The sequence below is a fragment of the Myiozetetes cayanensis genome, unplaced genomic scaffold (assembly GCF_022539395.1).
Source record: "Myiozetetes cayanensis isolate MyiCay16 unplaced genomic scaffold, myiCay2020 scf2-11, whole genome shotgun sequence".
NCBI lineage: Eukaryota > Metazoa > Chordata > Aves > Passeriformes > Tyrannidae > Myiozetetes > Myiozetetes cayanensis.
The window spans coordinates 103,495,659-103,508,568 of NW_026087411.1; the positions used below are offsets into that span (position 1 = coordinate 103,495,659).

Here is a 12,910-nt window from a genome sequence, read left to right on the forward strand (position 1 = left end):
TTGGGTTTCCGTGGTAAGGTTTTTAGGAGTGAGGTGGAGGGGAACAGGACAGGATAACACAACACACCACTGGCCAAGGCCGAGCCCATCAGCAATGGTGCAACACCTCTGGGATAAGGGTTATGAAGGTGGAAAAAACCACTGCAGAACAGCAGCCTGGGAGACGAGTGAGAGCATGTGAGCAACAACCCTGCAGATCCCAAGGTCAGTGTAGAAGGAGGGAGCAGAGGTGCTCCAGGGGCCAGAGCTGAGATTCCCCTGCAGCTCATGCATGATGAGGCAGCTGTGTCCCTGCAGCCCATGAACATCCATGGGGGAGCAGAGATCCACCCTCAGCCTGGAGAGGACTCCACTCTGGAGTAGGTGGATGGATGCTCAAATGATTCTGACCTCATGGGAATCCCATGCTGGAGCAGGCCCATGGCAGGACATGTGGACCCATGGAGTGAGGAGCACATGCTGGAGCAGGTTTGCTGGCAGGACTTGTGACCCCACAGGGGACCCACACTGGAGCAACCTGCTCCTGAAGGACTGCATCCTGAGGCAGGGATCACATTGGAGTAGTTCATGAAGAACTGCAGCCTGTGGGAAGAGTTCACATTAGAAAAGTTCATGAAGGACTGTTTTCCATGGGAGGGACCCCACAGAGCAGGGGAAGAGTGTGACGAGGATGGAGTGGCAGAGGTGTGCTGAACTGACTGCAACCCCCATTCTCCATCCCCCTGTGTAGCTTGAGGGAAAGAGCCAGAGAATTTGGGAGTGAAGTTGAATCCAGGAAGAAGAGAGGGATGGGGAGAAGGTGTTTTAAGATTTGAGTTTATTACTTATTATCCTACTCTGACTTGATTAAGTTAAACTAATTTCCCCAAGTGGAGTCTGTTATGCCCATCACAGTCACTGGTGAGTGATCTCTCCCTGCCCTTATCTCGACCCAGAAGCCTTTCATTGTGTTTTGTCTCCCCTGTCAAGCTGAGGAGGACAGTGACAGAGCAGCTTCGGTGGGCACCTACCTCCCAGACAGGGTCAACCCACCACAGTATTGACAAAACTGCTTATTACTCTGTCAAACCTTGACCACCCATTTATAATCATTGGAGTACTGGCTGCCAATCTGGTCCAGTGAGTTCACCTAATCATCCACCTAATAACCATCTGCTCCAACTTAATAGTCCCACATGATGAACTCCCATACCCTGATTTACCCGGGAATACTTTAATCATAGTGCCTTGAACTACAGGTACAATTTCAGCCTTCCAAAGAGATGAAAAATGACAAATTTATCTCAACAGTGACATCAACACCTGACTAAAGACCATCACTCCAATTAACCAAAAAACCATCAGATTTTTCAAGAAAAACAACCAAAAGCCCACCCACATACGCGAAGTAACAAATTTATTAAATTCCAGTGATGATAACATTGCAGGCATGAGACAGACATCTGTTTTTCACAGATCCTGGCCTACATCCTAGTTCTGATGTGAAAAAAACCCACAACAACAGCTAAAAAGAAGAATTAAAAAATTACTTTAGACCCAGAATTAGTATGATCTTTTCGTTTTGTTCCCAGGATACCTACAGTGACACTAGAAAAGGGTGATGCCAGGAAATGACTGCTCATTAAGATCTTAATTTTCTCCAGCTCCCTTTGGGCTCCTTGGCAAAATGCTTCATTTCGTATGAAAGTAAATGTTTGGGTCGAAGATCTCCACTTTTCATAGCTGTCAAAGAAAAAATTCTGGTTTACACAGACACATCCAGTCTGCTGTGATTTCTAAAACATCTTGTGTTGGACTGAGCAAGAAGAGTGACAGCTGATTTACGTGCCCCCATGTCAAATCGTTTCACAGCATCAGTAAATAAAGGGAACATTCAAGGCTGACTAAACCCAAGCTGATCAATACTGTGAATCATCGACTCAGACGGCTTTGAACACACATGCAGGACATCAGCTGGCAGCATGGTTGGAGCTGATCATCCTGGTGCTGGCAGAACCAGAAGCCCATCACGCACCACCTATAACCCATACTAGAAGTTGGGTGGAACTCATTTAGAGCTATTAATTGCCTTCGCTCTACGGAGAAAATGTGACCCTCATCAGTGGGAAGGCAGGCAACTCATGCTCTACTGTACACTGAGAGTCACTGTGAGACTGCAGAGTAAGCAAGCTCATGGACTTCTTGCAAAAATACAGAGTTGTTCAGATTTGGTCTCTGAGCAAGTCTTCAGAGAATCACCCAGTTAATCTGTTTTCTGGAAAAGCTGGAGATGAAGCTTTTTAACAGTGCAAAATTAAGCAATGAATTCAGGCATGCCTACCTACAGTCACTGGCACAAGATGGGAGAATACCACATACAGTCATTCCTTAACAACCAGCAGGAAAGTGTCTGCAGGTTTGGAGGATAGCCTAATCCCTAGGAACTAGAGCTATCTCCTTTCCAAACACATTTGTATCCAGCTTCCCTTTAGAATCTTTCATCCATGCAGAAAAAACAAAAAAAAAAAAAAAAACCAAACCAAACAAAACAAAAAAGTTATTATAAGAATGAAATGTTTTACTTCAGTGTCAGCTGAAGGAAATACTACCACATGCTTTGCTAGTAATACTACATTAAAACACAGAAAGCAGAATGTCTTGTACCATGTACAAGAAACAAAGCTACCTGAATAACTTCCCCCCCCCCCGGCACCTCATCTTGTGATTCTCTCTAAAGCAAGTCATATGGCAGCACTTTTCTCCTTTTATGGGCAAAAAAAAAGAAGAAAGGAAGTCAGCAGCCGAGCAGGACTGCAGTGCCATATGAATCAAGCAGCTCAGAGCTGGGCTACTCCTCACTCATCCCTACCTCGGTGCATTATGGATATACACCCTGAAAGAGGGACACTATGAATCAACTGCCATTTAATGCATATATAATTACATGTCACTGAGTGTTTCACGCTGAACTTGTTACTATAGAATGTATTAAAAACCAAAGGATAGAAGGCATGTAATATATTTGCATTTGCTTATCTACCATCTCCTCCCTTTGTGTGCATGTCCTGTCAATAGCAGGCAAAGCCCTTCTTTGGGAAACAGCTGTAGTGATAGTGTGACACTGAGCAGCAATTAAAATTATAGTGCTTTCTGCTGCATGAATTTCCATGTGTCCCACACTGCTCCAGTGCCCACCACCCACACCCAGCTCAGTCCTTCTCTTCAGCCACTCTACAAGACTTCAGGGAAAGTTATTCATGATCCAACTCAGCAAATTTGGCTTTATTTTTTGAGCGAGAGAACTGTGGAAATTTCATTAGCTCAATTTTAGGAAAAGGTAAATGATACACAAAATTCCCTATGTATCAGGCAAAAAAAAGGAATAAAAGCCTTGTTGTTATTTTATCAATAGAAAGAAAGAAATCATTGTTTCTGCCCCAATAACCAATACCAGACAATATGAGGACTTCCATCCATAAACATCTACAGTACTGAAAAATTGTAAAGAAATCCATCTGCTCTACATGTGTAGGTGATGGGGTCAAGAATTTGTAAGAAATTCCGTCTCCTGCCCAAGCACAGGCAACAGGATCCATCCGCCAGATCACCATTGTGTATCCATGGCCACGCGCAGGAAACCTGCTGTGGAGTCTGGGAACAGACCTGTCAGCCCTACAGGTACCCAACCTCCATTCAGAGCCTCCCTGCTTTCCCTCAGCTGTTTATATGCAGTCATTCCGAGTGTTATCTGACTATTACAACTTAATTTGACTATTACAACTTAAACTTGACTACTTTATTTGGGAGTGATCCTGAAAACAACTGAATTCAATTACATGAGCTATGCTTGCTGGGTCACAGCCCACGCACTGAAGTTAAAATGCAGATAAGCATTTCCAGGGTCAGAGGTCCTGTCCTTAAAACATTTTTTTTTTTTTAAGGAAGGAAACAGTCTCCCTGGTTATCAGATCATTATCAGGTCAAATCAGATGGCCAAAACAGCAGAGTTCAGTAAAGAGTTTAAAATAATCTCATCATTTTTTGAAGTCCAGCACTGCTCTTACACAGAACATGTAAGTTTTGGTAAATATATATGTCTAATGTATATATTCCTTACTGTTAAAGATGAATCATTTATTCCTTGGAAGCTTTGAAGTGTTATGAGAATGTATTCAATTCACTATTGACAAATGTTATTTCATTATAAACATGGACTGTTTCTTTAAAAAATAGTATTTTAACCTGTAGGTGTCCCTTTGCCTTATGAATAAATTAGAAGACATTGAATAACAGCAACCGCCAAAGTACAAACACTATATTACAATTGTGGTGACTCAGACTGTCAGGATTTGGCAGCCCACAATGTTCCTCAGCAGCAGAACAAAAGGGGATTTTTTTTTGGGCAGTTTTACTTTCAGTTCAGTAAAGGACAACATGATACTGTCTGTGCCCTAATGAATCAAAACCTCAGTAAAACAAAGGCATAAGTAGTCGAAGCCCAATCATTTTGTCTCTCACAGTATAAAAATGGACAAAAAATAGATATATATTATCTATACATCTAAGGCCTCTAATACACGTGCTCTCCCCTTGTCTTTTGGGGAAAAAAAATAAACAAAAGCAGTCCTATTATCTAGTTGTAGAAATATCAATCAGTTCTACAGGCAACACAATCCCAAAATACTTCAAGATCAGGAATTATTTTCTGTTTTCCTGTTGAATATGAGAGACGTTGCTAAAAAATTTTAAGTGGATTTTTTAACCTCTTCATTAATTAAAAATATAAACCCCATAGACCTAAGTATCACACTATAACAAAATCTTTCAAGTATTCAGAGCATAAAACACATTTTGAGAGAGACTCATTTTCCAGCATCCCCATCATGATCTCATCTGGAATAGCAAACTGTCCCCACAGTAATTGGTATTACAGAGCCCTGATGAAGCACAGCCTTGTGAGAGGGTGAGGGAAGTGCTCCAGTCCTACAGGGCTTTTATGCTTTAATAATAAAAACATAGGCAAAACAGAGAATTAGCAGATCCAAATTCCTCCTCCATCAATGATCAGGGAGAGGATTACAGACTTATTTCCAGAAGCTTCTAAAGATGCCAATGTCCATCATGAAATCTTTATCTGAAGGAGTCGCCAACTGCCTACAGATGATCCTTGAAGCAGAGCACTGTGCAATTGCAGAGCTACACAGTACAGGGAGTCAGACCATATATATGTGGGTAGGAGAAAGTATAACTGAGACAAAATTAGACTATTCCTGGAAATAAATGTAACAAATTTAACAACCTAGCCTTCTCAAATCTAAACAGGTCTGAACAACTCTGAGACATACTATTATAGAATACCCCCCCACCATCGCTTCCCTCCACAGTATCCACAGCATTATAGGAATTCCCTCCAAAAAATTAGGACCAACAGATCACCTGTACTAAATAAATACCACTGTGCATCTCCCATGGAAGCTATTTAAACACAATTCTAGAATCAATTTACTGGAGATAGGATCATACAGATCAGTTATCAGAGAGAATTTTCCTTCTCCAAAACCAATTCTGCTCTGTAAGTGGCACCATCACTCAGCATTTCCATACCAGCTAACAACAGTAATGAATTTTTGCCCCACAGCTCCACACCACTATTAACATGCATGAGAGAAACCAGAAGATGAACTTTCTCCCCTTCTTCCCAGAAAGCCATTAACTCAAGCTAACCTTCCAGATTTAATCTGGGACAGCTGCAAAATGAAAGTTATAATGATCAAGTTAGGTATTAAATACACTCACAATAAAGAAAATAAAACAGAAAGCAGGTTATCTTTGAAAAACAAGAAAACAAGCCCTTCCTCCCACTTCTTGGTCTAACCACATTCAGCCTAGGCAACAAGAGTCTTAGGACTGAGCTCAGTTCAGCTGCAGAGGCAAATAGTACTGAGCTGTTTTAAAATATCCCACCTTACTGGCAGGCACTACAGGACATGCAAGACATGGGTCTCGTGGCTGCCTCACAACTGCACCAAGATGTAGTGGATGTCATAAAGCATCTCATCAAGGACAAGACACCTGCACTGGACAGCTGAATCAAACCAGACTTAAATTGTGTTCTAAACCCAAACTAAAGACTTTCACCTGGAGTCCTCAGGCCAAACTCTGGCCTTCTATACCGCCTTCCCCTCCCCCCCTCAATCTATACTCTTAGATTTATTAGTCCATATGAGTCTAGAAACAGAAATAGGACCCAACAGGAGAATTTTGAGCATGGCTACAACAAATCTGGGTAAGAGAAAGTAAGATAACTGGTATAGTAAGCAGGAAACCATCTAACCTAGTAGATAAAGTTGTGAAGACTACCTTAAACTGATGTCTTCTATTCCTGGATGCTCAAGAGGCACCGATTATTAAAAAGGGTTGTAAAACCCTCAGGCCTCCCCAGGAGCAAGATACAAAGTTATTCCTTTCACAAGCTCCTGAGGAAAGGAGTGATGCAATTTTGAAGTTTCGGATGAGAGGGTAGGAGCATACCCTCAAGCACCATCGAGCAATTTAAAAGCATCAGGAAAGCAACCACAAAGGAAGTAAAAGTGGGTGGTAGTCTCTTTTCAGGTTGAGAGACTGGCTCCAAACCACATCTCTGCGAACCAGGGTAGTGCCCTAAACCACAGTCTATAGTTTGTCCTAAGACTATTCCTGCTGAAGCCATGAAATGGAAAAATATTTACTGGATGAAACAATGCAACACCTATAGAAACCAGATTTCCCTCACCTGAGTGCCTTAATCACAGGGCAGGAGTCACTCTCCCTCTGGCCTAATTATTGTTTGGGGTGTTTTTCAAAGTAACACAGTTGCAGGTGAACTAAAGGACAGCTTATGACATACTGCTTGTTGCACTCTCTTGGGAAGAGGGTGATGTGAGCTAAAGGTACTTAAAGCTGAAAAGAGGACAGAGAATCAAGCACCACATTTAATGAGTATGGGATGCAACTAATGCAACATCAAACAAAGAGAAGAGGGAGAGATTAACATCCCTGCAAATGCTTCTACCTCGGGTTTGAGGTAGAATGCATTTATTTCTTAGCAAAACAGGCTTTTCAAATCCTGAGGAAGCATTTCCATCTCTGGATGCCAAATGCAGTGAGGCAGGAGAGATTTGCCACTCTCCAGAACAGTCTCGGTGGTAAGAGCTCTGGATGGATGCAGAAATGAAGCTCTGTGCATCTCATTTTTCTTCATAGTAAAACATGTAGAAAAGTGTGCTTTCAGACAGGGGTTTTAAGACCATGGACCTTAGCTTTGAGGCATCTAATTGTAAAATAGGCCACTCAAATAATTTATGAATTCAGGCAGTAATACCAGTAGGGAAAAGGATTTCTGCCCAAACCCCATAAATTATATATAAAAAAGCTTCTAACAACTATTTAAATTTTAAGTTAAACCTATGTGTATCAGAGAGATATGAGAGAGTACAGTCAGTGTAAGTCTACTCATCCCCTTAAAAACACCATACCACCTCCAGTGTTATCAAATTGTGAAAACTCATCCAGAGCTCACCACAGACAATTGGGATCAAACTCAAGATCCCAGTACGCTCCATGCCACATTCTAGACACAGAAACTCCCATGCCATATTGATGCTCTTCAACATGCTTGAGGGACACATGCTCATGAATTATATTTATTAACTCAAGTTTTGAACCAAACCAGATCAGCACACATAACACCACTGGAAGGTTCCACCAGGCTACTGGAACCTTCAAAATCAACTTTTCACATGTTACAAATGTCATTATGTTCCTCACACAGATTTACTCAAAAATAAGTCTGGTACTTCTGCATTAGCTTTACCTTTTGCACTGTCAGTTATCCAAACCATGATGTTAAAAGTCAACCTGTCCACTACAAACAGCGCTACAGAAGTACTGTTGTCATGGACAGGAAAAAAGAAGTCCCACAGAGCACTGGTTTTGTAGTCTATTGAGAAGTTCATAAATTAGACAAGAGTATTTCAGCTGTTAGCAGGCAAAAGTAACTGTTTCTAAGTAAAGGTAAAGCTGACCAATGTTTAACTAAATCTCATGGTTGGCATTATTTCTAAACATTTTAAATCCACAATACTAAATAAAACTCTTTCAAGTGTGTCAGAGCTGCACTGGGTCACATCTGTCCTAAAAGGTATTTGTCCTATATCTATTACTGTTGTTTTTTCTGTAGAATCAACTACTGCTACCAGCTTAAACCAAGAACTTCTATAAGAAGTAAGTAACGATTGAAAATAAGACACATTTTCATTTTAATTGGAAGCGGGAATCACAATTTTGTGAGAGTAGAAGAATGGCAAAATTCTTGGTACTTAATAAGAATTTGGATCTGTACATCTCACATCACTGACATTGCTCTCATCATCATTCCCAGCAGTGCATAGCAGCTTCTATTACAATTTTAATTTAAACAACAAAATTAAAATTTATGACTGCATTTTTTGCAGCTCTCAAGCTGCCCCATATATTAAGTATTTTAATTCATGCCTCTCAAACTGTTTTCTCTGATTTAGTGTTACTGTTTTGCATTCCTAGATAACATGAGTAGAAAGCACTGCTAAAAGAATGATTGGTAATATTGAAATGGATCCAAATACATTCTGAATTCAGTACAGAGGAAACACTAAAAGCTTTTGGCTCCTTCAAATCAACATACATTGCTGGCATGCATATGCCCCTGTCCACTGATGTTATAGGTCACATTGACATACTCAGTTTGTCTCCAGGGATTTAACAGGAGACCTAATGGTGTCTGAATTGTATACAGGTTTCGGATATAGAATAATATTTTTCTGGTTTGTATAAAATCTGAATTGAATTATCAAGTTCATATGCTGCTGCATGTCGTATGAAACTAGTGCTAAAGAATGCCAGTGACTCTACAAAAATATTTTACAGTTTCTCTAAAAGCTCTAATTAGAATGGTATTTGGAAACAGATAAAAATACAATCGACTTAAGAGGTCTTACTTGTAGTATCTGTACATCTACAAAATATTATTTCTGTCAAAGTACCAGAATTGTTATTATTCTAAGTAACATCTCATATTATTGACAGACATTTTAAGCTCTCGTTTTGTATAAGGTGCAAAACTGCAACATACTGCACATGCAAATCCTCAATGTCTTTGTGAGGCTACCATACTGCTGAGGCCAAGATATTTCAGCCTAACAAAACAGTGTCAAAAATTATGTCATGAGGACAAGCTAAGCACACTAACAATGAATTATCTTCTCAGCACTGTAAAATTCTCTAACAGACTCACTATTATGGCAAAATGACATCTGCTGACAGTAACTATGCAGTAGTATCCAAGATGATCACCAGTTTTCCTTTTTGACTTAATCAAGGGGTTTTTTTTACTTTAATTACTGGCATATATTGTCTTTTAAATCACTTGTTGTTTGTTTATTTTCTGTTTTTAATAAAGAACAGAAGTTCACAGGAAAAAAATGCATCACTGCAAAAACAACACAGAAGGGTACTAAAAAAGTACAGAGCAGAATACAATAAAACACCGCACAGTCTTTGAGAAACCAGAACTCAAAAACCTTGTAACCTTGAAAACCAGTAACTCAGAAAGCCTTACTTATGTTTGCCATAGTTTACATAGAGCGAAACTTTAAAGACCAGATAAACTATACCACAGTTGTTCAAAGCTGAAGAATTTTATACTTAGTTGCTACCTTACACTTTTTATTAACCTAAGTCAAACCCTTCATGATATTCCATGATCTGTAATTTCATTTCATTAAAACTTTTTTTAAAGCCCACCCTAGAAAGCAGTAGGGTTTTATCATTACTTTTTATTTTGGGCCTAGTGAGGTGGGAGAGTGGGGGTAGTACACGAGAGTAGAAAGGATATTTAAACATGAGAAGTTACAAGGTTTATCTTTTTATATTACTTTTTAAAAGTACATTGCTGATGTATCAGTCTTCCTAACATGTTATAAAACCACAAAAGTTACCATAACAGAGAAAAGGGAAGTATCAGCTTGGTTCTTCCCTGTGTAATATGAGTTGGGGTATTTTTGTAGAGCTGTGCTGAGCACATGAAAATCTCTGCCCACAAGGGAACCTCATGTCACGACAGTATTTCATTCCAGATCTACCCACCTAAGAGTTCATTGCCAAAGTCGTTTTCATGTTTTTCTGACCTTACAGATGGTCAAAACAGAAGAAGCAATGGAAACACACCTCTGTCCCCCTTAACTTACCCTTTCCCCATACACATATAAACTGCCCTTAAAACTGGTAAACAAAATCAAAGAGCACAAAGATGGGCTGTATGACAATCAGAGACTACCAGGAACAGGCTGGAAATCAACTCACATCACCACCCTCGGCAAGTTATTAGCAGCACCACTGAAAGCCTGTGCAGTTAAGAGCCTCGCTGTGTTGCCAGCAAATTATGGAGCATTCGATTTTACACAGTGACATCATGTAATATCGAGACCTTAGCACAGCAAACTCCACATAAGTAAAATAAAAGCTAAACGGTGTCGAAATCAAATTAGGGGAAGAATAATAATAGGAAGAATGGAGGCAAGCGTGGTATCTGTTCACTGTAACACTTCTCGACATGGACAGCGATTCTAACGAGAGGAAGGCAGCACTACAGAGCCTATTTTTCATCTCTCGTCTAGGTACATCCCTCTGGAAACACCACGCTTAAGCCACCCCGCATCCAGCAACTACGAGCAGCTGGAGCAGAAAGTTTTCGGTATAATCAAAGTTTGAAGCTTAATCTCCCTTTCTCCCCCCAGTACTCACTCCAGCCAGGAACAGCGGCGTGCTGTGTGACCAACACCCTCGGCCAGCGCTGGAGCGCGGCCGGGCTGCCCCGGGCCGGGTCCCCCGCACGGGCGCTGCTCCCCGCGGCGACTCCGGCACCACCCCCGGCAGCGACAACCCAGGACATTTCCAGCCAGGAGGGACAGTGGCTGGGGAAGCGTTTTCCCACGCTGGGGCGAGGCCAAGCGGGGAACCTCCACTGGGGCTCGCATCGCACCCGATGCCTCTCCGGACGCGGCTGGGGGCGAATGCAGCTCCCCACCCCCCCCGGCGCTCACCGCCGCGGTGCCGCGGGCGCTGGCAGAGCTCCGGGGACGGCGCTTCCCAGGCAACAGTTGGCCGTGTCCCCCCCGTGTCCCCCTGAGCTGACCCCGCGGTGCGGTGCGAGGGGCACCGCGGGGAGGGCGACTCGGGGCCGGGCAGCGGGCACAAAGGCGGTTGCGAGGGCTCGGGGAGCGCAGGAACCCCGGGGCTGCAGCGCGCCGTCCCCGCCCCGCCGCCGCGGGGTGATGCGGGGGCGCCGAGCGAAAGAGCGGCAGAGGCGGCTCAGCCCGCCCGCCCCTGGGTAGCCCCCGGGCGGGTGGCGGCCCCTGGTGCCTCTCCGCCCTTACCTGAGCCTCCCGTCGCCGCTGCCCGCTGCAGGGACCTTCGTCCATCCCCCGCTGCTCCTCCGAGTCAGCCGCCGGCGCTGCGGCGCGGCCCAGCCCGCCCGGCCCAGCGCGACGCTGTGGCAGAGCCGCCCCGCCCCGGCCCGCCCGGCCCGCCCCGCGGTGGCTGCGTGCGGCTCCCGCCGGCGGCCGCCCCGGGCGCGGCTCCCGGACCCGCCTCCCGCAGCCCGGGGCTGGGGGGCGAGGCGCCCTCCGAAGGGTGGGGATGGGGGATGGGTCCCTCACCCCGACACAGACCGTCCGTGGGGTCCCCCTGGCTCCGCAGTACGGGACTCTGCGGTGTCTGCTTGGGAATAAGGGCAGGGCAGCGAGCGGCTGTCACCCCGCCCGGGGACATCGGCCAAAACCCTTCTGACCCAAACCCCCGTCCCTCTCCTCCCAGCCCGTGGGCTCTGTTTTGGGTTGGGGGGGGCAGGCGAAACGGGACGGGGCGTCCGTGGGTAAATGCGGGAGTTCGGAACTGCAAATACATCTTTTTTTTTTTTTTTTTTTTTTAGATTTCTGGCTTTGCAGAAGGCAGGGCTTCCTCAAGACGAAAAAAAAAAAAAAAGAAAAAAAAAAAGGAGATCTGAGCCCATTCACAGCTCGTGAAAATACTTTGTACTTCCTCTTGCTGTGCTGAGGGTTAAATGAGGTTAAAGTCGCCAGAGTAGCTGTGCGGTGCTTGGTTTCCCCCTTCCCCAAAAGCCAGTCTGTGAGTCATTTACAGAACAACAGAAAGAAAGCAAAGAAGCAATCAAGAAAGAAAAAAACAAGAGCCTACAAGTGACAACACTGGAAGTACAGCACAGAAATACCTACTTATTTGTTCATACCTGGGTTTGGTTGCTGAGCTCTTTAAATGTGAGAAGCTGTGATGCTGACCACAAAAGCCATCACAGCTCTGTGCCAGTGAACCTAAGAGTTCACAGCTGCATCCTGCCTGGGGCAGATGTGTTGAATAGAGCTGTGTGCCCCAAAAGGTGTGATTCTCATGAATAAGGCAAGTTTTGGAGCACTGTGAAGCTGAGTGGTTTGGTGGAGCTGTGAGAATGTACGGCCTGCTGCCGACTTGACCCTCGCTCCTGTCACTCCCTCTGAGCAAGCATTCCAGAGCAGCATCACTTCCATGCTTCAACTTCTTGCCTTTACCCAGGCTGTATCCAGATGTCCTTGAATTATTCTTCTTTGGTCTGAAAATTCCAAATTGTCTAGTTAGAAAAATTCAAGTGACATACTTAGTCTATTAAAAGGCTGTGTGTCTGTTGCTGTAGCACATATTTAATATAGCTACCCTTCCAGCACCCAGCTTAGTAGAACACTAAGCTGCTGGCTTGCATTTTTTACCCACAAGTCTCAAAGTACCCTTCAAAAGAAGTAAATAGCATTGCTCCACTTTCAAGCGGGAAGAACAGTCACATGGAAAACTTGAACCAGGAGAGAGA

The 12,910-nt window shown here is 43.7% G+C and overlaps 1 protein-coding gene across 7 annotated transcripts in view; it reads right to left on the reverse strand.

Annotated features, from left to right (window-relative positions):
• Nucleotides 1-11,564, reverse strand: part of CYRIA (CYFIP related Rac1 interactor A) — a 54,949-nt gene extending 43,385 nt beyond the window's left edge. For all 7 annotated transcript variants that reach the window (XM_050316610.1, XM_050316608.1, XM_050316604.1 and 4 more), the window contains exon 1: nt 11,430-11,564. The gene's annotated coding sequence lies outside the window, so the exon portion shown is untranslated. The remainder of the gene's footprint in view (nt 1-11,429) is intronic.
• Between the last annotated feature and the right edge of the window lie 1,346 nt (nt 11,565-12,910).